Source organism: Tenrec ecaudatus, chromosome X (genome assembly GCF_050624435.1).
Source record: "Tenrec ecaudatus isolate mTenEca1 chromosome X, mTenEca1.hap1, whole genome shotgun sequence".
Lineage (NCBI taxonomy): Eukaryota > Metazoa > Chordata > Mammalia > Afrosoricida > Tenrecidae > Tenrec > Tenrec ecaudatus.
Genome location: NC_134548.1, coordinates 150,112,994 through 150,134,864, shown reverse-complemented (window position 1 = coordinate 150,134,864; position 21,871 = coordinate 150,112,994). Strand labels below are relative to the sequence as shown.

General features: G+C 45.4%; 1 protein-coding gene and 1 long non-coding RNA gene across 4 annotated transcripts in view; one reads left to right on the top strand and one right to left on the bottom strand.

The window, feature by feature from the left end:
* Positions 1 to 17,274, bottom strand: part of LOC142433049 (uncharacterized) — a 36,463-nt gene extending 19,189 nt beyond the window's left edge. The window contains exons 1-3 of one of the 2 annotated variants that reach the window (XR_012781070.1): positions 16,830 to 17,274; positions 11,956 to 12,074; positions 3,447 to 3,549 (exon numbers count right to left, since the gene is read on the bottom strand). This is a non-coding gene — a long non-coding RNA (uncharacterized LOC142433049). The remainder of the gene's footprint in view (positions 1 to 3,446; positions 3,550 to 11,955; positions 12,075 to 16,829) is intronic. The other variant, XR_012781071.1, reaches the window with a different exon arrangement.
* Positions 16,798 to 21,871, top strand: part of MOSPD1 (motile sperm domain containing 1) — a 38,504-nt gene continuing 33,430 nt past the window's right edge. Inside the window, exon 1 of one of the 2 annotated variants that reach the window (XM_075538163.1) lies at positions 16,798 to 16,953. The gene's annotated coding sequence lies outside the window, so the exon portion shown is untranslated. The other variant, XM_075538164.1, reaches the window with a different exon arrangement.

Below are 21,871 nucleotides of genomic sequence, written 5' to 3'. Positions count from 1 at the left end.
TAGTTTTAGTATTAAGGTAGCAGGTGGACATTGGGCCTCTACTGAAGTACTCCCTCAATGCAAGAACATTTTGTTCTATTAAACTGGCATTCCATGATGCTCACCTTCCCGACAAGATCGCTGAAGACAAAATGGGTGCATAAGCAAATGTGATGAAGAGAGCTGATGGTGCCCTGCGATCAAAAGATATAGTATCTGGGGTCTTAAAGGTTTGAAGATAAACAAGCAGCCATATAGCTCAGAAGCAACAAAGTCCACATGGAAGAAGCACATCAGCCTGTGTGATCTCGAGTTGTCAGGTTTCAGGCATCAAAGAACAAAAAATCATTCCATTGCTAATGAGGGGGAGTGTGGAGTGGAGACCCAAAGCTCATCTGTAGGTAACTGCACATCCCCTTATAGAAGGGTTGTGGGGAGAAGAAGAGCCAGTCAGGTTGCAGTGTAACAATGATGAAAATTATAACTTTCCTCTAGTTCTTTGATGCTTCCTTCCCCCACTATCATGATCCCAATTATACCTTCCAAATCTGGCTAGACCAGAAGATGTACACTGGTACAGATAAGAACTGGAAACACAGGGAATCCAGGACAGATGATTCTCTCAGGACCAATGGTGAGAGTGGAGATACCCGGAGGGTGGAGGAAAGGTGGGGTAGAAAGGGGGAACCAATTAAAAGTATCTACATATAATCCACTCTCTGGGGAATGGACAATAGAAAAGCCGGCGAAGGGAGTCATCGCAGTGTACAACATAACAAAATAGTAATAATTTAAACATTAACAAGGGTTCATGAGGGAGGTGGACCGGGAGGGAGTGGGGAAATGAAAAGGGCTTAAGTAGAAAGAAAATGTTTTGAGAATGGCGATGGCAACAAATGTACAAGTGTGCTTTACACAATGGATGGATGTATGGATTGTGATGAGTTGTACAAACCCCCAATAAAATGATTTTTACAAGGAAAAAACAAGAAAACAGAATAAAGGCCGAGGGGGGGGGAGGTACAGGTAGGAGGATATCACAATAGTCCAGATGATAGGAAGTTAAATCAATAGAATTTAGTGAGTGATTGAATGCAGAGTATGAGGAAATTGAATGAAACAAAGATGACTCCTAAGATTCTGTCTTGCATAACAGGATGGATGGTGTAGTCATTCACAGGGTTATGATCACTAAAATAGAACAATATTTTGGGTGATAAACTCATGTGTTTGATTTGGATTGTATTGAGTGAAATGTCTGTATGACAGCCAAATGGTCTGGAGCTCAGTGGAAATGCATGGGCTGCAAACCAGCATACAGTTGGTAAGGGAAGGGATGAGCCCAACCCTGCCTGAAAGGCCTATTTTGTATCTCTCATTTGCTACATCAAGTAAAATAGGTTATCTTTTCTCTTCAAGTGTGTGGCAATGACGAAGATGATTACTAGGTCAATTGTCGTACCATTATTCACCGAGACTATGTTCTACATCCTACTTTGGTGAGTAGTGACTAAGGTTTTAAAAGCTTTGAAGCAGCCATTGAAAGTCCAACTAATAGTCTCTTCCTTTCCAGAGGAAAGAAAAGTGATGAAAATTGAAGACAAAGAGATCATGCCAAAATCAGCCTCCATGTCCCTGAGACCAGAAAAACCAGATGGTATTTGGCTACCACTGCTGACGATTCTGAAAGTCACCATAAAAGATGACGAGAGAGAGAGAGAGAGAGAGAGAGAGAGAGAGAGAGAGAGAGAGAGAGAGAGAGAGAGAGAGAGAGAGGGAGAGAGAGAGTTATGGAGCAAACTCACATTGATTTTAAGAAGCCCAGGAGTCATTGCAAATGAGGAGAAGAGGATTTGGTGGGGAGGGCCCTGAAAAAAAAGCTTGTAAGCTTTTCTATCTTCAGTATTGTCCATGTCTCATTCATGGCCCCTTTCCTGCTTCTCTCTGCAGTCTTGCCTGTACCTGTGATCATTCGATCTGTCACGAACCATGTTTTGGTGATGGTTTCCTTTGTAGTCCATGTCCTATTTAGGTGACTGCTTTGCTGTAAATCTTTTGGCATCATTATGGCCTCATGTTGATGGTCTCTCTTGTTCGGATGAGTTGTCTTTAAGACTTAATAAATGTGCCTTTATAAATTCTTTAAAAAGCAGAATAGTCCAGGCATTGAGAAATTGACCCTGTGTCCATTGAAGGCCACTAGAAAATGTAGCAGGAATCCCTGAGAGCAGGAAGACTATGAGCCAGCTGGTGAATGCAGTGAATGCTGAAGAGTGGTGAGAAGGGGGCCCTGGTGGTGGAATGCTTACAAGTTGGGCTGTGATTTGCAAGGTCATTGGTCCTCTGGAGAAAGATGGGACCTTCAAGTCCCATAAAGAATGACTGCTACAGAAACCCACAGGGGTAGCTTTGAGTGTAGCCAATAGTGCGGCCCACAAAGGAGTAAAACAAACACTAAACAACAGAGTTGTCACCAAATCCACTCCAAATCATGGCCGTTCATATGTGTCAGAGTAGAAATGAATGCTGTAGCATTTCCAATGGTCAATTTATTTTTTTGGAAATAGATCACTGGATCCTTCTTCAAAGGTGCCTGTAGGTGAACCTGATTCTCCAAACTTTTGCTTAGCAACTGAACATGTGAACCATTTGTTCTATCTAGAAACTCTCCAAAGGAGAAACATTTGTTTTGTTTTATTTATAAAAGGAAGTGATGACTTGAAAAAGGAGCTCTGGTGGCACTGGTGGTGAGGTAATCATTTGACCGTGAACCCCAAGGTCACAGGTTCAAACCCACCAGTGGTTGTGCAGGAGAACAGTGAGGCTATCTCCTCCCCCAAAGACTTACAGCCTCAAAAACTCTGCCTTGGGTTGCTATGAATCTGAATCTACTGGATAGCAGTTGTCTTGGTCTCTAATGGCTTTGAAAGGGGTACTCCCTGTGGTGAAGGACACCAACTTGAAGTCTCTGGTTTGTGGTTCCAGCTTTGGAAGGTTTTACTGTATCAGAAAGGATGATCAGAAAGAGAACCTTCTTCTTGTTGAAACACATATCTTTGGAGGTGTTTAAAGTTGTTTAAGTGTTGTCCATGTGACTACATGTTTTTAAAGACAAACGGGGGGAATATCTTCTCTTCAGCTCTCAAACAAATATGACATTTTGATCTTTAAATTGTTCCAATACTGTACAACTTGAGAGCACCAGAGTGTGTGTAAGGCAAAAACTACACAAATCTCTTCGCGATAAAGAGCTACAAAGTGAAGCTTAAAAGTTAGGAAACTTTCCAGGCCCAGAAAAATAAGGCAGTCCTGTTGAGTTCTGGCTCCCACAGGTTCACAGACATCACTGTAGTAACTACTCTTTGTTGAGCATGAACTACATGCATTCCCCCGATCACTCTATTTGTTGACTACTATTACCATCAGTTTGCACATAAGAACATTGAGAACACAAGAGGCAAACTTACCCAAGACCGTGGGCAGACAGCGTCAAAATGAAGGGCTAGTCCACACTTGAATGACTCCAGCCCATGCCCTTAACCAGGCAGTGCCGCTTCGTGTCTCTGCCTCCTGAAGTGGACATTTGGGAAAATACTTCAAACTTGATTACAGGGCTGGTTACTTTTGAAGTGCAAAATTCACACTGACTGAAAGGAAGTCTAATTATACACAAGCGACACTTAAACGATGTGTTATTGCAGCAGCACCCTCCCATGACTTACTCAGCAAAAACATTGAACTCATCTCTGCTGTTCTGATGAAAGAGTCCCAGGTGTTCGGTGACTGACAAACTTACTTGACAACCAAACAAAACTCCAGGTAAATTTGTTCTGTCTGCCTTCCAAGTCACCCCATGAGGAAAGTCAATCAGTTGGGGAGTGTAACGCGTTATACACTGTAATGACATCTTAGTGCTGTCCTTTGGCATATACCCTCCACCAAAAACCAAAACTCAATGCCCTGGAGTCGATGCCAATTCATAGTGACAGTCAAAAACCCAATGGTTGACAGTTCGGACTCACCCAGCGACTCCATGTGAGCTAGGTCTGCTGATTTGCCCCCATAAAGTTGATCAAACTCACTGCCATCGAGTCGGTGCCAACTCACAGCAAGCCTGTAAGACAGAGCCGATCTGCCCCTGAGGGTTTATGACACTGTAACTCTTAACAGGAGTAGAAAAACTCATCTTTCTCCTGTGGAGCAGCTAGTGCTTTCAAAGCAGTTCAATTTGTAACCACTATGCTGCCAGGGCTTCTGTGTTCCTTCAACAGGACATTCCAAAAAGTCTTGTTATAGTTCCAAGGTATAAATATAAATACATTTTACTGCATACCTACTAGATAGAGAAATACAAAGAATCCTGGTGGACTTCTCTTCATGAGACTAGTCAGGCAGCCAAGTCTGAGGCTAGAGTCACAGGGAATCCAGGCTTCAGAAAGGATCAAAGTGAAAGAGTAGAACAGCAAGACAATCCAGGTCATGATGCAGGACCTCCACCTCAACCCTTCCCACCTTCAGGAAAGTTACCACCTTTAGACAATGTGGACTGTGTCTGGGTTTCTTGTGGGAAATGGCAAGACAATGTGTCAACTGGGTTTGATGACCCATCTAGGTGAGGTGGAAGCAACATGGCACGCATGGATGTTTGAGAGCATGGAGGCAGACAAAGATGAGGAAACAAAGCCTGAAATTCCCCTGCAAGGTTCTGCGAGAGGAGCTGGAGTTAGGATTCAGGCCAAGCCTCACCACATCTTGAAGGCGACCCTAGCCCAGATCTGGGTTAGGCCATCATTAGATAGTGTGGAGTTCCTTTGATTTGTCTCAGCAAACTTGATTTTTTAATTTTTATTTTTCATCCAAACTTTTAGACTATAAGTAATATGTACCAAGTACCTTATAAGGTCTACTCTGTTTACACACAGGCATCAGTCCTTCTCATGAAGGCCAACTCTATGAAGGAAGGTTTTCCAGATGAAGAATCTGAGCTCAGAGACATGAAGCAACTTCCTCCAGTTCCCAGAGGCAGCTCATAAGGCTGTGCTTTCCAGATTGAACCACATGCCTCACGTGGGGCACTCACAGTTGCCCTATTGAGTCACCAGGAATTCCTGACTTTTACTGCTTTGCCTATAAGACTGGCTTCTTGTCTTGGCCAACCTTCTCCAGCTTGGTGAACAGAGAGGCTCGTGAAGCAGCGTTGTCATTTCACAGGTGCAAACAGCATGGGTGCCCCGGTTGCCACAACAGAAGGGAAAATCCCCCAATGGCTCTACCTACAGGCTCACTACATCATAGGCCCTTTCTGGTATTACTGAGACCACCCTATGCTTCTGGAAACACTTGCACTATTTATAAAAGAAATCATTCCTCCACAACGTTGACATTTCATTGGCAATTCCACCTGGGTTTTTGACTAACTGGTATTTTAGCAATTATATGTATGTATGTATGTATGTATATTATTGTGCCTTCAGTGAAAATTTACACCAAAATTAGGTTTAATTAAGTCCTTTCAGTTTAATTACGTATGGGTCATGGGGTGAAGGAAAAGCTAATAACAGAACAATTTTCCTGGAGTTTGATTCTATACATGTGGGTAGGTTATCAAGGTAGGAGAAAGTCTAGAAATTTTTGAGCAGTCCAGCCAGACTCATTCTAGTCTATCAATCTCATTGTCCAGAAGTTTCAGTGACAATTGAGGCCCCAGAAGGAGGAAGGATTTGCCTGAGGTTGTATAGCTAGGTTGTGGACCAATGGGCATCAGTTCCTACTGGAGTCAAGGTAATCAAGAAACTCTCTCCTCTTTGCCACCAAGGAACTACAATTTGATTCCTATTACTTCATCTCTTCAAAATGGGCTATAGCAAGAATGAACAAGAGAGGAACTCTGGGCAAAGACTATCAAAATGGACTATCAGTACACGGTCTAGATAGTCTTGAATTAAGGTATGGTTATCTATCTATCTATCTATCTATCTATCGATCGATCGATCGATCTGCAATACACTCTGACTGAGTTCTCCACCCCAGACTCTCGGTGCCAATGCGGAGGACTCTGTGTTTTCCTAGAGTTGCTGACATAGGCTTGATCCAAATGGAAGACTAATCACCGAGTTTAGCCTCTTTTCCAGTGTGTGTGAGATCTCGGTCTTTGTTGATCACTCTCCCTCTACTGGAGGAGGGCATGCTCCCCCAACCTTGTTACTGCACATGCTGGCCCACTGCGTCTACTTCTAACGTGTCAATATTTGCCACATCCTGCTTGGTAAAATGGAGGATCAGCAAAAAAGAGGAAGGCCCTCAAGGAGATGGACTGACACAGGGGCTGCAACCATGGTGTACTAGTCTGAGTACTTTAGAGAAATAAATCCACAGAAACTCATGTATAAGAGAGGGTTTTATATAAAGGTTAAGTGCACATCAAGAAAACATCCCAACCCAGTGCTGCCCAAGGCCACAAGTCCAACATTAACCCATATGTCCAACACCAATCTACAGAGTCCTCCTCCTTCTCACAAAACAGACACAATGATGCCAACTGCAGGGAGAAAGCTGAGTAAGTGAATGTGTAAGCATCTCAGCACTAGCAGGGGTCTCCACAAGGTTGCTCCAGCATCCAGGGCTGCACCCTGTCCAGACCTTCAGAAAGCAAGAGACCCAAGAACTCGAAAGGCGAGGCTCACCGAGCCATTTATCCCCTGCCCTTCAATTAACCCCACATGTGTTTATTGGCCAGGTTGGCACAATAAATTAACTAACTCACAGTAGGTCCTCAAGTAGAAGACCAATTAATTGGGAGGATGGTGCAGGACCAAGTAGTGTTTTGTTCTGTTGTGGGTAATGTTGCTATGTGTCAGGCCTGACTTGATGGCTGTTGACAACAACATGTACTTTCTTAAGCAGCCTGTCTTTTTCCGAGTGGATACATGGTGATGTCTGACAGTCTTGTAACTACTGTGTGAGATCTTGAAGATTCCTAAAACAACAGCTTTCTTGAAGATTAAAAAACAGGCCCAGAGGGGTTTTTCTATTTCATAGGACATTTGCAGTCACTTTGTTTATAGAATCTTTAAAACCATTTTAATGAAGACACAAGGAAAATTAAAAACAAAACAAAACAAAAACAAAGGAAGCCATTAACTCTTCAACAAAAATTTGCTGATACATGACTCTGTGTCTGTGCATGGCCCAAGGATAGGACAGGAAGATCCCGAGTTGAACCCACTGCTATTTCTCTGCACCCAGTGAGTTCACAGTCAAGGGAGTGAGCCATGAGTAAACAGACACTTTCACGGGTCATTTCAGCATGTGGCTGTTAGTTGCTGCTGAGTCATCTATATAGCAGAATGAAATGTTGGCCTGTCACATGCCGTCTTCACAACTGTTGTTTGCTTGAATCCACTGTTGTGGCTATGGTGCCTTTCAATTTAGGGGGATCATATTCTAGCAGTATGTCAGGCAATTGTCTGTTGTGATATGTCGTGTTTGCAATGGCTCATCTTTGGGAGATCACCAGGCCTGTCATCCTAATCTCTCAGTCCGGAAACTCCTCTGAAATCCCTTCACCATGAATAGCCCTGATGGTTTTTTAAATATGAGCAAGTAATTATTTGAAAATGAGCAAACAATCAGAGAAACTGGATTATCTGAAGAAGATTGTGGCTTCAGGATTGGAGGACGGCTTATTCACAACCTGCAATAGGCATATTGACACAACATTGCTGACTGAAAGTGAGGAGGACATGAAGCACTTGCTGATGACTACAAAGGATTGCCTCCTTCTGTATGGATCACAACTCAATGCAAACCCGAATCCTCACGCTTGGGAAAACAGGTAACAAACAGCCTGATAAATGGAAAAACAAATGAAGTTGTCAAGGATTTTCCTTGCTCGGATCCACAATTAATGCTCATGGAAACAGCAGTCAGGAGATCAAAAGACAGGGTGCATTGGGTAAATCTGCTGCACAAGATCTCTTTAGAGTGTTGACAAGCAAGGGTGTAACCCTCAGCGAGCCATGCCATGGAATAAGTACTATGCTGACCTTAGACACTAGCCTTATAGACAGCATAGCATCCTCCAAGGGCCACACCAGAAGGACTCAGCATAGAAGCCAGACCAAACAAACTGAGCTTTACCTCAAAACTACCTGTACCCTTGGACTTAGAACTGAAATACTCTGATGGAAGCAAAGGGTGGTGTGTTAGTTGGGGTAGACTAGAGAAACAAATTCATATACATTCATGTGTGTAGGAAAGAGCTTTATATAAAGAGTTATTATACATTAAGAAAACATCCCAGCCCAGTCCAGATCAAGTCTTAAGTCTGCTATTAGCCCATATGTCCACTACCAGCCTGTAAATTCTCCAGCACCAGTCTGTAAATTCCTCTTCAGAGTCACGCAACACTTGTAATTACACTGAGTGCAGGAAGATCACAGGCCAGAGGGTGGAAAGTCTTATGGATCCAGTGGCGGTGGGAGCATCTTAGCGCTGCCGTGGGTCTCCGTGTGGCCCTTCCAGTTCCAAGGCTCTGGCTGCCATCAGCATAGCTCCATGTGGCTTTTCAACAGTAATGTCTTGAAGGGAGAGAGTGTGTCCTGCCTACAGTGAGCCTCCAAATGAGGTCATGAAGCTGAGACCTGATTGACAGGCCAAACCCCACCCCTTCCTCAAGTTGACAGATTATGTAACTGCCACAGGTGCCCCACCCCCCATGACTGTGAAAATGGTGGTCATCAGACCATGGGTGGAACCCCTGGCTTAGTGGGTGTACAACAAAAGGGGACCCAGAACCACCATATGTTGAGTAACTCAATGCTCCCTGGCGTTAATATGACAGGTTTTAATCTAATAGGCAAGGATATGCACTTGTAAGAAATGATACAGGAAAGTTTCCGCTGGCACCAGCCCCATGCTCAGTGTAAACAGAACTCAATCCATTAAGAAATCAATATGGACAAAACAACAACTCATGGTTTGCAGCTCATAATTGGACTATACTCACATAACCTCCTCATCTCAACAGTACCTTAAATTCTATGACAATGGATAAATTACTGATGTTATTAATGCAACCACCTTATATGCCTACAGATGATTAACAATGTTTTTCTACTTTTTGTTTCTTTGTTCTTCTGCCTTTGTTTGTTTTGTTGTTGATCTTGCTGGTTTTTGTTTTGTCGTAATATGACTCCTAAGTAAACAGGAGTCATTAATAACCTGTGGACAACCAGAAGAATTCTGGTCTCCCAAGTAATTCTAGCGCCAAACCAAGAATAGGTAGTTCTGATAACATGGCCCTGCTCGATACTCACCTCCATGAAGAAATCACTGAGGATAAGGGTGGTTGAAGAGAGCAGATGGTGCCTGGCTATCAATCGAAATAGTGCCTGGGGTCTTAAAGGCTTGCATTCAAACAAGCAGCCATCTAAGTGACCCGTCAACTAAGTCCACATGGGAGAAGCACAGCATTCTGTGTGATCCAAAGATGATGAAAACAAATCCAAAAATGATGAGGGGAAAAGTATCAGAGCCTAAATTGTGAACCCTCAGTTTATAGAAGGTTATGGAGGACAGTGGGAGTCGGAAATCCATCTGCATATTATCTAGTCAGATTAAACCTCTGGCAGATCCCCTCTAGTCACAGGTGAGGAACTCAAACGGCTTTACTATCAGACAGAGATTATTGTACACTTGATTATGGTGGAACACAGCTCTAGGTTGAAATGTTCCTTCCTTGTTCCATGACAAAAATGTACTTTTTGGCTTTTTAAATATTGATGGTCGTATTTTCTTTCTTACTCTTTATTCGCATCTTTATATTATTATTTTCTTTTGCTGTTCCATTTTTTATTGTTCTGTTGGGTTTCGCAGTTTGTGAAGCACAGAAGGAGTGGATACATACAGACAATAACTGATGCAATTGTTTATGGAGATGTGGGGTGAGGTGGGGTGGGGGACCAGGGAGGATGAGGGGATTGAGGAAGCAAACAATTAATGTGGGAGGGGGAGGGAGCATTAGAACTGATTGTGATGTTGTATATACAACTCTTTTAAAAAGAGTTGTAGGTGTATGATATGTGAATACTATACCAAGTAAACTACAAAAAAAAAAAAGAAAGAATACAAACTTGACTAATGGTTACCATGGGTGAAGGAGTGTGTTCATCTGGGTTGAAATTGAGAAACAAATGCATAGACACTCATATGTGTATAAGAAAGAGCTTTCTATAAAGAGTAATTATATATTAAGAAAACATCCCAGCCCAGTCCAGATCAAGTCCATAAGTCTGGTATTAGTTCATATGTTTGATACCAATCTATAAAGGCCCATTCAGAGTCACGAAACAAATGCAATGACGCTGAATGCAGGAAGATCACAGGCCAGTGGATGGGAAGTCTTGTGGATCCAGTGGCATTGTAAGCATCTCAGCACTGGCAGGGGTCTCCACATGGCTCCTCCTGCTCCCAGGGCTCTGACTGCATCAGTGCAGCTCCATGTGGCTTGTCAGCAGGAAGATGAAGCAGAGCGTATGTTTCCCACCTCCAGGGAGGAAGACAGAGTTCCCAGAAACCTCAGGGGGAAGGTCATGCCCACACAGAGGCCTCATTGGCTCTGACCTGATTGACAGGCTAGACTCCACCCCTTCACAAGTTGACAGGAGATTAAGTAACTGCCACGGGGAGGAAGAGTTTTTATTTAGGGGCATTGAATTTATGCTACTGGTGGTGGAATAATTTGGGAAAGGAAATTAATAATGGTTGTACAACATGAAGAGTGTAATCAATGGCACTGAAGTATACGTGTAGAGGTCATTCAATTAGAGAATGCTTTGTTGTGAATGTTTTTGCAAAAATGTAAAAAATAATGACAATAATAACAATGAGTACAAGGAAGAAGAAAATGTTCTAGAATTGATTGTGGTGATGATTGCAAAAATCTTCTTGCTATGGTTGAAAAATTGAATTGTATGACATGTGGTTTAAATGTCAACAAAACTGTTAAAAAGATTCACATGTAACCTCCTACCTGGGAGATGGACGGCAGAGAATAGGGGGAAGGGAGACTCCGGATAGGGCAAGATATGACAAAATAACAATCTGTGGATTACCAAGGGCACATGAGGGAGGGGGGAGCGGGGAGGGAGGGGGGAAAAAAGAGGACCTGATGCAGAGGGCTTAAGCGGAGAGCAAATGCTTTGAGAGTGATTAGGGCAAAGAATGTACAGATGTGCTTTATACAATTGATGTATGTATATGTGTGGATTGTGATAAGAGTTGTATGAGCCCTTAATAAAATGTAAAAAAAGAAAAGAAAAAAAAAGAAAATTATTAGGGCAAAGAATGTACAGATGCGCTTTATACAATTGATGTATGTATATGTATGGATTGTGATAAGAGTTGTATGAGGCCCTAATAAAATGTTTTTTAAAAAAACTGTTAAAAAGGAAAGAAAAGAAAGGTGTTACTTCGAGGGCTAGGAGGGGCCGGACCTAAGCCATGGTAATTTAAATGGTCTCATATGCGTGTGAAAGTTGAACATTGAATAAGGAAGATCAAAGAAGAATGGATAGCTTTGAATTATGGTGTTGGAATAAAATATTGCAAGTACGATAGACTATGAAAAGAAATCTGTCTTGGAAGAAGTACAGCCAGAATGCTCCTTAGAGGCAAGAACAGCGAGACTTCATCTCACCTATTTGGGACATGATGTCAGGAGAAATCAGTCCCTGGAGAAGGACGTCATGCTTGGTAAAGTAGTGAGGCAGTGAAAACGAGGAAGACTTTCAACAAAATGGATTGATATAGTGGCTGCATCGATGGGCTCAACACATAAGAACAATTGTGAGGATGTCACAGGACCGGGAAGTGTTTTGTTCTGTTGCCCATAGGGTCCATATGAGTCTGAGCCGACTTGCTGGTACCTAGCAACAACAAGCATAACAGCAGTATTTTGAAATACTGTTGACATACCTTCCAGCATTACAGCAACATGCAAGCCACCATAGAACAACAAGCTGACAGATGGGTAGAGGCTGGTGCCACATGGTTGTTGTTAGTTCCTGTTGAGTCAGCTCCAACTCATAGCAACCCTATGAAAAACAAAATGAAACACTGTCTAGTCCTGAAGTGTTGCTACCTTGAGCCCATGGTTGCAGCCACTTTGTCAGTCCATCTCATAGAGAGTCACCCTCTTTTTTGATGATCCTTAATTTTCCAAGCGTGATGCTGTTCTCTAAGGATTGGTCCCTCCTGATCACATGTCCGAAGTATATGAAATAATTACTCCAGTCCTCACGTCTAAGGAGCATTCTGGCAGCACTGATTCCAAGACAGATTTGCTTGTTCCTTTGCTGTCGATGGTATATTCGTTATTCTCCACCAAGACCATAATTCAACTATATCAGTTCTTCTGTGATATTCCTTATCTGCACATATTGTCCAACTTTTGCAAGCATAAAAGGCAATTGAAAAATGTATGGCTGGGGTCAGGCACATCTTAGTCCTCAAAGTGACACCTTTGCTTTTTCACATTTTACCTACTTTTGTACCTTTTATTGTGCATTTGGTGAAGGTTTATAGAGCGGATCATGAGTTTAACGTTCAACAATGCATACACACGTGGTTTCATTTCATTGCAATCTTCTCAAGGTAAACACCACTTACTTCACTTCCTCCCCATGTTTCCTGTTTCCTAACCCTTCTGAACTCTGTCCTTGGGTCAATGCTGCCCTTTTGATCGCACATGGTTATTTATTCTAAGGGGTTCCTACCCCCCTGATGTCACTGCTCCCCTCATAGACCTACTTAGTGTTTGGCTGAAAATTGCTCCCTGGGAGTAAGTCCTCTTTCAGGCCTGAAGGGTGGCTAAGGGCCATAGTCTCAAGGATTCTATCAGTCTCTCTGACCCGTAAGCCTGGTCTCTTTTTTCGATGTTTGGCTTTGTTTTACACCCCACCGCACTCGCCGACACTCTATGCAGGACCTTCGAACTTGGGCCCTTTCGGTGCAGTTAGTAGTGGTAGCTGGGCACATCTAGTTCTTCTGTCTCAGGATCGTGGAGACTGGTGTTCACACGGTCCATTAGTCAACTGGGCTAATTGGTTCTATGTGTCTTAGACTTTCATCATTCTTCTTGGCTCCAAAACACCACCTACTACAGCTGAACCTGGAGGACATTTTGCTGAGTGAACTTGGTCAATCACAAAAGGACACACATTGCGTGAGAACACTACTGTAAAAAACCGAGACAAGGTTTGCACACTAAAAGAAACATTATTTTTGATGATTATCAGGGGTGGGACGGAAGGGGGGCGTAAGTCACGGGCTAGAGGGTAGACAAGTCTTAACTTGGGTGAAGAGGAAGGCACTATATAGTAAGAGGGAAGTTAGCAAAAGAATGGCGGAGCAAGGGGAAAACCCTGGGAGAAGTGCAAGAGTTGAAGGCAATAGGGGTCAGCAGCGTTAGACACACAAGCCTGCAATAATGGCGATAAACAAGTAGATGCATAGATACATTGGTAGACATGAAGCTAAACAGGTGTAGGAGAGATAGTTGGATTATATCTATATCTCTATTTTTTTCCACAAAGGTTATTTGTGCATGGGTCTTTACCTTGGCGGTAAAGCTATCCATGAATGTAGTGGAGCGTACAGGGGGCAAAGATAGGAAACCTTTTTCTTAAATCCTCTTTCAAACTTTTCATCGTGCATTCGGTTTTACATCTCCAACGATCATTTGCGAAAGCTCTTTGCACACAATCAAACTCGTTGAGGAAATGGGCTACTGGGTCTGGGGGTTCAGGACCATAGTCTCAGAGGATACTGAGGTCAATTGGCATTACTCAGTTCACCAAGACCACGTTCTACTTCCATGTTAGTGAGTAGTGACTGCAGTCTTAAAGGCTCGTGAGTGGACCTCTCAAGCGCTTTTTAACATTTTAAAATGCTCCTTTGGCCGTAGATTTGCACGGGAAACTTTGTTATTTGATGCTGAACTGTTACTTCCATGGACACTGATTGTGATCTAAGTAAAATGAAATGCTTGGCAACCTCACTCTTTTCTCTGGCTATCATGATGCTGCTTATTGGCCTGCTTAGAAGGATTATTGTTTTCTATAAGACAACAAAAAGGTGTAGTTCATACTGAAGGCTGTAGTCTTTGATGTGCATCAGTAAATGCTTCAAAGCCTCTTTGCTTTCAGCAGGCAAGGTGGCATCATCTGTATATCATAGTCTGTTAATAAGTCTTCTTTTAATCCTGATACCTCATTCTTCATACAGTCTAGTTTCTTGGATTATTCGTTCGCATACACACTGTAGAAGTATGATGAAAACACAAACACACACACACACACACACACACACACACACAGTTTTCCTGATCTTAAACCATGCAGTATCCCCCTTTTTCTGTCAAAGAATGACTGCCTCTTGGTCTCACATGAGCACAAAGAAGTGTTCTGCAATTCCCATTCTTTGAGATGTTTTCCGTATTTTGTTATGATCCACACAATTGAATGCCTTTTGCAATCAATAGAACACAGGTAAACATTTCTGTTGTATTCTCGCTCAACACTAAGATTCATCTCATCTTGGAAGGGGAAACTCCTGACAAGCTGGTCAAGGAGTCTTGTCCTTGTTTTAGAAATGAGGAAACTGCAAGGTTTAAAATCAGGCAAGGCATGCATCACAGTTAAATCCTTTCATCATAATTATTCCATTTGTAGATTGGGAAAATAATTCAAGAAATTGGACTATGGGAAGCAAGCAGTATCAGGTTTAGAAGAAGACTCATTAACCACCTGTGCCAGGCAGAATGTAGCTTGTAGTTTAATCAAAGAGAAAATAAATAAACACGTCCTCACACAATAACAACAGAAAGTACGATGTGCACTATTATAAAGGACAATCTATGACACAGATGTGCGCACTGTCTGAAGGAACGTAGAGACCACAGGTCATGGGAGCTACATAGAAGTCAAAAGCTTCCTGAAGGCAGAAGCAGCTATGCCTGCATTTGGAAACTCAGTTATCTCTATGGCACTATGACATAATTTGTGAGCCCTGGATTCCATGCAAGCTAGACCAGCTACATTTTCCACAACAGTGTATTGTGCCACAAACCAGTCTGACCTGCAAGGGAAGAGTACAAGGTCTTAGACTTTTGCAATGTTCTGCTACCTAGCCAGTTTGCAAAAACAACACGTGACCAGGTCAAGTTAGAGATGTCCTGGTGAAGGGAGGGTGGTGGTTGTGATGAGGCCTTTCTGGGCCTACTTAGAGCTTCAAATGCAGTGATCATCAATAATGAAATTTCGTTCCATCTAATTGGTTTTCTTGTCAGAAAGCCATGGGACAAGGAATTCAAAGTCTAGGTCTGAGTGAAGGAAGACATAGATCCAACTAATAATTGATTACCCAAGTCAGGAGGAGTTGCCTAGCAGAATAAGCAACATTGTGTGGTGATGGCTTAGGCACAACTAGCTCACGTGGAGGACCCTGGAAGGTTTATTGGAGGAAGGGGCATTTCCCCTGAGACTTGAAGGATAGGTAGGTAGTCCACAGATAGAAACGGGTAAACCGAAGTTATATTCAGGCAAAATCATCAGAGGCCTGAGCCCAAGAATGTACTGGCAGTCCATTGCTGGGTAGGGCTGTTGCTCGTTTCCTAGCGCTCCCATGTACAATGAAACAGTCCCACACCCTCCCCATGATGTGTTATGCATCTAATGGATTTTTATTGGCTTATTTTCCAAAGTATATTGCCAGGCCTTTCTTCCTAGCCTATCTTCATCTGGAAGCTCTGCTGAAACCTGCACAGCAGATGTACAAACCTCCATCGACTGGTGGGTAGTTGCTGATAGGAGGTCGATAGGACCATGGGGATGGAGGAGGAGCCCCGGTGGAGTAGTACTTCCATGTTGTCCCGCTAATGGAAACGTCAGCAATTGGAAATCTCCCCCAATAAGCTTCACAGGAGAAAGATAGGGCTCTGTACTCCTGTCGAGAGGTACAGCCTCGGAAACTCATGAGGCAGTGCTACTCTGTCCGAATAGGGTCCCTATGAGTCAAATTTGATTTGAAGGCAGTAGGTTTGGCGGTTTCTGGTTTTCCTGGTAGGGAATGGTTCTGTGGGTGTTACAATAGACTCTTCCTTTCCACACCTCACGACCATTTCGAAAATTCGATCTCTAGTGAATCTCCAAGGGACCCTGCAAAGTGACTGACAGAGCTGGTGGAGCTAATCCCAGGCCTAACTGTCTTCCACAAAGGACCAGTTTATTGAGTAGCATCAAGGGCAGGGTTCTGGAGACAAAAGAAGGGTTTGGGCTCCATTCAGTAGGGACTGCAGAGACAACGGAAGGTTTTAAGCAGTGTTAGTAACAGGGTCACATACATATTTTAGCTACATCCCCAGACTGCTCTCTGGGAGATGGTTTTAGGCAAAGGCAAGAGCTGGAGGAAGTCCAGTCAAGGGGCGCCTGCAGTAGTCACAGTCCAAGGACATAGAGCCCAAATCGTCTGGGGGACAGAGGACAGAGTGAAGCCCAAGCCTCCGGGCAAGAATCAACTCCCCTGTGGTCCTCATGGGATGTGTGTTTGCAAGTGAGAGCTTAAGGGAGTGCGACTGGGGCAGGCGGAGTCAAGGGTGACTGCCTAGCCCAGGGCACACAGGGGAGAGGAGCAGGAAGCAAAGGTCTGAAGCTCCACAAGCACCGAGTTGCTAAGACAGAGAAAGGAGGCCCGCTCCCCCCCTTACCCCCACCCCAGAGGCCAGGTGGCCACCACGAGGCCCCGCCCTCGCCGAAGCTCCACCTCTTCCTCCTCTTCCCACCGCGGCTCACCTCTCGGGCTGCGAACGTTGGCGTTCCAGTCCTCCGGTATCCCAGCAGGCAGTGCAGCCGGCGACGTCGACAAAGGAACCAAGCAGCGTTCGCAGCTGCTTTCTGAGGAGCTGGTGTTGCTAAGGTGGGAGTCCCCGGCCGTCCGGTCACCCACTTCCTCAGGTCTGGGGCAGATATGGGGGAAGTTAGGCGGCTGGAGTCCCGGGGCCAGGACGGCCAGCTCCCTGCTCCGGCTGGGGAGCGCTGACAGCGGCTCCGGGCGCGGCAGCGGAGGGCGCCGGCCGGCCAAGGGGTCTCGGTGGCCGGTGGGTGGCGGCGGGTGGGCGCCGCGGCCGCGGCCGGGCTGCCGGCTCAGAGGGTACTGGCCCCGGCGCCGGGCCCTGTGGGCGGCGGCGCCACAGAGTTTGGTTGCCCCGGGATCCGGCTCCAGGGACTACTACTTGGGCGGACCTTGTGAGCAGGGCTGGGGGAGGGAGGCTGCCTGCCTGTTTGGGGTGACACCGCCCTCGCCCTACCTCCTCTGCCCTCCGGCCCGACCGGACCCCCCCTCCCCCCGGGAGCCACTGGAAGGCGCTCCGCGGGGCGGGAGCGAGAGCCCGGGACGTCCTAGCCGGCCAGGGGCTCTGCGCTCCGCTGGAAGGGAGGGCGGTGGGGTGAAGAGGTAGGGGGCGGGCGGACACCTTGTGTGGTGCTGAGGATGGCAGGCCGGGGGCTGTCAGGGGCCATGTGGCCTGGATCCTCGCCGAGCCCTAGAGCTCCGCGCGGATCCTGGTGGTTGCACCAGTTGGTCGCTGTAAACAGGCTCACATGACTGGTTTCTCATGGAGCCGGCTGGTGTGGGGCAGAGGGCTGGAAGGCTGGGCCCTATCCTGGTGCAGTTGGGAATCCTGCTTCATCTCTATTCTGCCGGTTCAACTGTCACTGATGTCAAAGACCTGACACGGGCCCTTTCTGGACAGAAGTAGCATTTCTATTTTCTATCCCAGCAGAATCTGAGGAACTTTTGGGGTAAGGAGGGGGGAAGGGGGACGAGAGGGCAAATCATAATGTGATTAAGTTGCAAATTCACTGGGAGATCTAAGAGGCAGGAGGCAAACCTGAACATGGAGGTCTGTTGACTCTTGCTCCCAAAAGGAATCCTGCCCTTTTGGAATCCATGGCGACTTTTTTTGTGCTAATGTGAGTTCCAGATTGAGGGGAAACGTCGACTTTTCCTGGCAGAGCACACACATAGGATTTCATACATTCTTGGTGATAAGAATCATTTCCATATTTCCCCTAAGTGCTGGGGAATCGCTGTCAAATATTATTATACACGGTACTGACTTTTCAGTCTTGTGTGTATTTGGTGGAGGGCAGTGGGCAATGTGGAGCATGGGAGATGGCCAGCTGTGCTTGTCCCGTTGCTCTCTTCCTACCCCATATCCAGGCAGGAGGCAAGGTGGAGTAGGTGATCAGTGTTGCTCTGAATCCTCTTGCCAGCTAGCTAGTATTCTGGAGGCAAGGCCAGCAGTTCGAAACTACCAGACACTCAAAGAGAAAAGTGAGACTTTTTATTCCATTAAAAGAGTTACAGCCTCAGAAACCCACAGGGGCAGTTCTACCCTGTCCTGTAGGATCACTATGAGTCAGAATCAACTCGATGGCAGTGTTTGCTTTGGGAGAGCCTCACCCTGCTGTAAGAGCATTAAGTGATTTATGCTTTGATGCCCTCAGTCTCCTCATCTATAATAAAGAGATTCTATTTCAGCCTCGAAGGCCTCTTGTAGCTCTCAAATTCCATAAAACAATACCATGAAATCTCAAATGTCTATATATCTGCCTGCTTTATATAAGTTTGATCATACAGGATTGGGCCTTTGGGGACTAACTGATTTCATTCAAGCTTCATGTTTCAAGGTCTGTCTGAGTTAGTGGTGGGCTGGGACTTGGTTTCCCCAGAGGGCTGAGTGGGGGTGGTGAGTGTTCACCATGATCTTCTGTGGATCCAGTCCTCTGCTAGTGAGTCTGTGGATACAGCCCTCTGCCGGTGGGTCTGTGGATCCAACCCTCTGCCTGGGGGATCCAGTCCTCTGCCAGTGGGTCTGTGGATCCAGCCATCTGCCCGTGGGTCTCTTGAACCAGCCCACTGCTGGTGTTTCTGTGGATCCAACCCTCTGCTGGGTGGGTCTGTGGATCCAGTCCTCTGCCTGTGGGTCTGTGGAATCAGCCCACTGCTGGTGGGTCTGTGGATCCAACTTTCTGCCCAGTGTGTGTGTGGATCCAGTCCTCTGCCAGTGGGTCTGTGGATCCAACCTTCTGCCCAGTGTGTGTGTGGATCCAGTCCTCTGCCAGTGGGTCTGTGGATCCAGCCCTCTGCCAGGTGTGTCTGTGGATCCAATCCTCTGCCGGTGGTTCTGTGGATCCAGCCCTCTGCTGGGTGGATCTGTGGATCCAACCCTCTGCTGGGCGGGTCTGCGGATCCAGCCCTCTGCCAGTGGGTCTCTGGATCCAATTCTCTGTCGTGGGTCTGTGGATCCAGCCCTCTGCTGGGTGGGTCTGTGGATCCAGCCCTCTGCTGGTGGGCCTTGGTGGGCCTTGCGGTAGTTTCTGCCTTGGGGCTATTGTACAAGGTACTGCTATGATGAAAAAATATATTCTTCTGGGCATATATCTGGGATTGGTATTGCTGGGTCCTGCTGGGTTAGAGCATAAACTTTGAGCACTAGTTTAGTAGAAAGCTTCAGTTTTCAGTGGTAGCCCTAAATCCATTTTGAGTCTCCACAAAGGTTCACCCTTCATCAAATTCTTTCTGACCATGAAGTGGCTTTGTGAATGGTGTTGCCCTTAGGCAAGGCACAGTGGGTTTGGAAGTGGATTGCTACCTCTCCCCTAGGCAGCCCAGCACCAAGGCACCCTGACTGGCTGGCTGGGGCCAAGCTTCCCTTTCAGGGATTTACCTGGATGTGTCTTATAGGATTTAAGGTAGTGGGGTCCACAGAATCAGGAGCTGTGCCCTGATTGCCTTGCTTGGAGGGCCCTGAACCAGTCTTGGTAACCTTTCTGTCTGCAGTGCTGTAAGTATCCCACGCAGAGTCTCTTTCTTGATTTTGTGGCCGAGTCTCGGTGAACCCTTGGACAGCCTGCTGGCCTCCCTCACCCAGATCATGTTTATTTCTTTGTCCTGTTTAAGACCGAATGTGCCTCCATACCTTATATTTGAATTTGGGGTCTCTTTTCTTTCCTAGAAGGAGCTCTGGTAGTGTCGTAGGTTATGGGATGGGCAGTTCGAGCCCCGTAGCCACTCTGTGGGAGAAAGATGAGGCATTTTTCTCCTATAAAGATTACAGACTTAGAAACCCATAGGAGTAGTTCTGTCCTATCCTACAGTCGGGGTCACTATGAGTCAGAATTCACTCGGTGGCAGTGAGTTTGGTTGTTTGGAGTTTCTCACCTATTACAATCATGTGGTAAAAACAATGTTATTCGTGACTGGAAAACATTCCTATACAAAATAAATTGATCAAGCAAGCTAAGATACTGGTTTCCACTGAAGGAACACTCAGACAATAAGAGATATCCAGCATTGTAATAGAAATAGTAATTGTGCCTTGCAGGATGCTCACTAGGTAAATTGGCCATGTAAGTTGCGAATCCACTAGGAAATCGCGAGCCACTTCAGCTAAACCCTGCTTTCCGACAAGTACAAGTAACACTCACCCTGACTTGGGTGACTTTCAGAGACCAGTATGGCATCCTTTCGTGTACTCATACCTTTTCCTGAATTAAGTGCACCTTATGATTAGAAAGGAGCCCTGGTGCCTGGGTGGTTACATGTTGGGTGCTATCCCAAAGGTCAGCAGTCTAAACCCAGCAGCTGCTCCTCAGGAGTAAAGATGAGGCTTCCTACTCCCAGAAAAACTCGCAGCCTCAGAAACCCAGAAGAACAAATCTCTGCCCTATATGGTTGCTCCGAGTTGAAATGGACTCAATGGCAGTGAGTGTGCTTGGGCGTGTGACTAGTAGCCCTGGTAGTGCTGTGGGTTAAGCACTGGACTGTTAACTGTACTTTCAAACCCACCAGTCACTCTGAAGGAGAAAGATAAGACTGGCTGTTCCTGTGAAGCAGCGGTTCTCAACTTGTGGGTCGCAATCACTTTTGGAGTTGAACAACCCTTTCACAGGGCTCACCGATTCATAACAGTAGCAAAATGACAGTGATGAAGTAGCAACGAAAATAATTTTATGGTTGGGGGCCACCACATAAGGAACCTGTACTAAAGGTTTGCGGCATTAGGAAGGTTGCGAACCACTGCTGTAAAGGTTTAGCGTGTTGGAACTCCTAGGTAGCATTTCTACTCTGTCCTGTAGGATAGCTGATGAATTGGAATTTGGCTCTATGGCAGTGGTGTGTGTGTTTACATTCTTCTACTTCTCATCTATGATTGGTGATGAAGTTAGAGGGCGAGAATATGAAGTGGAATACTCTAGCCAGGGTATCTCACCTAAGTTGTACCTTGCTTAGTTCACTAGGACAAGTGTCTGACTTTCAGCCTTTCAGAATGAGAGGCTTGATTTTGCCAGCATATCCAGAAATCCTCAATCTCCTAATGACCTGTAGGAATCAAACTCACAAAAGAGTTATGTATGAGTATACTAATGGGTAGAGAGAAAACTAAACTTCAAGCCCCCCGCCCCCAACTGGTTCCAGGTCATGTGGGAGGGGGGACCCATGGGCGGGGTATGGCTCTGACTTTCCTCCCCCTTTCTTAGGGTCTATGGCAGGTCACTTCTTTCTCCAAACAACCCAACTAGATCCATTTGACTAGCGTTCATCTTTCTTTTGTAGCAAAAAGTCCTGGTGGCGTTAATGGGTCACTCATTGGGCTGCTTAAAGTAAGGTCCGCAGTTCCAAAGCACCGGATGCTTTTGGACTAGGGTCGGTTGCTATGAGTCAGAATGGGCTCGATGGCTGTGAGTTTGTCTGTTGGTTTATTATTGGCAACCCTAGGTGACATCCTTTACATAGATGCATCACCTTATTAGATTTGGGTCACCGGGAA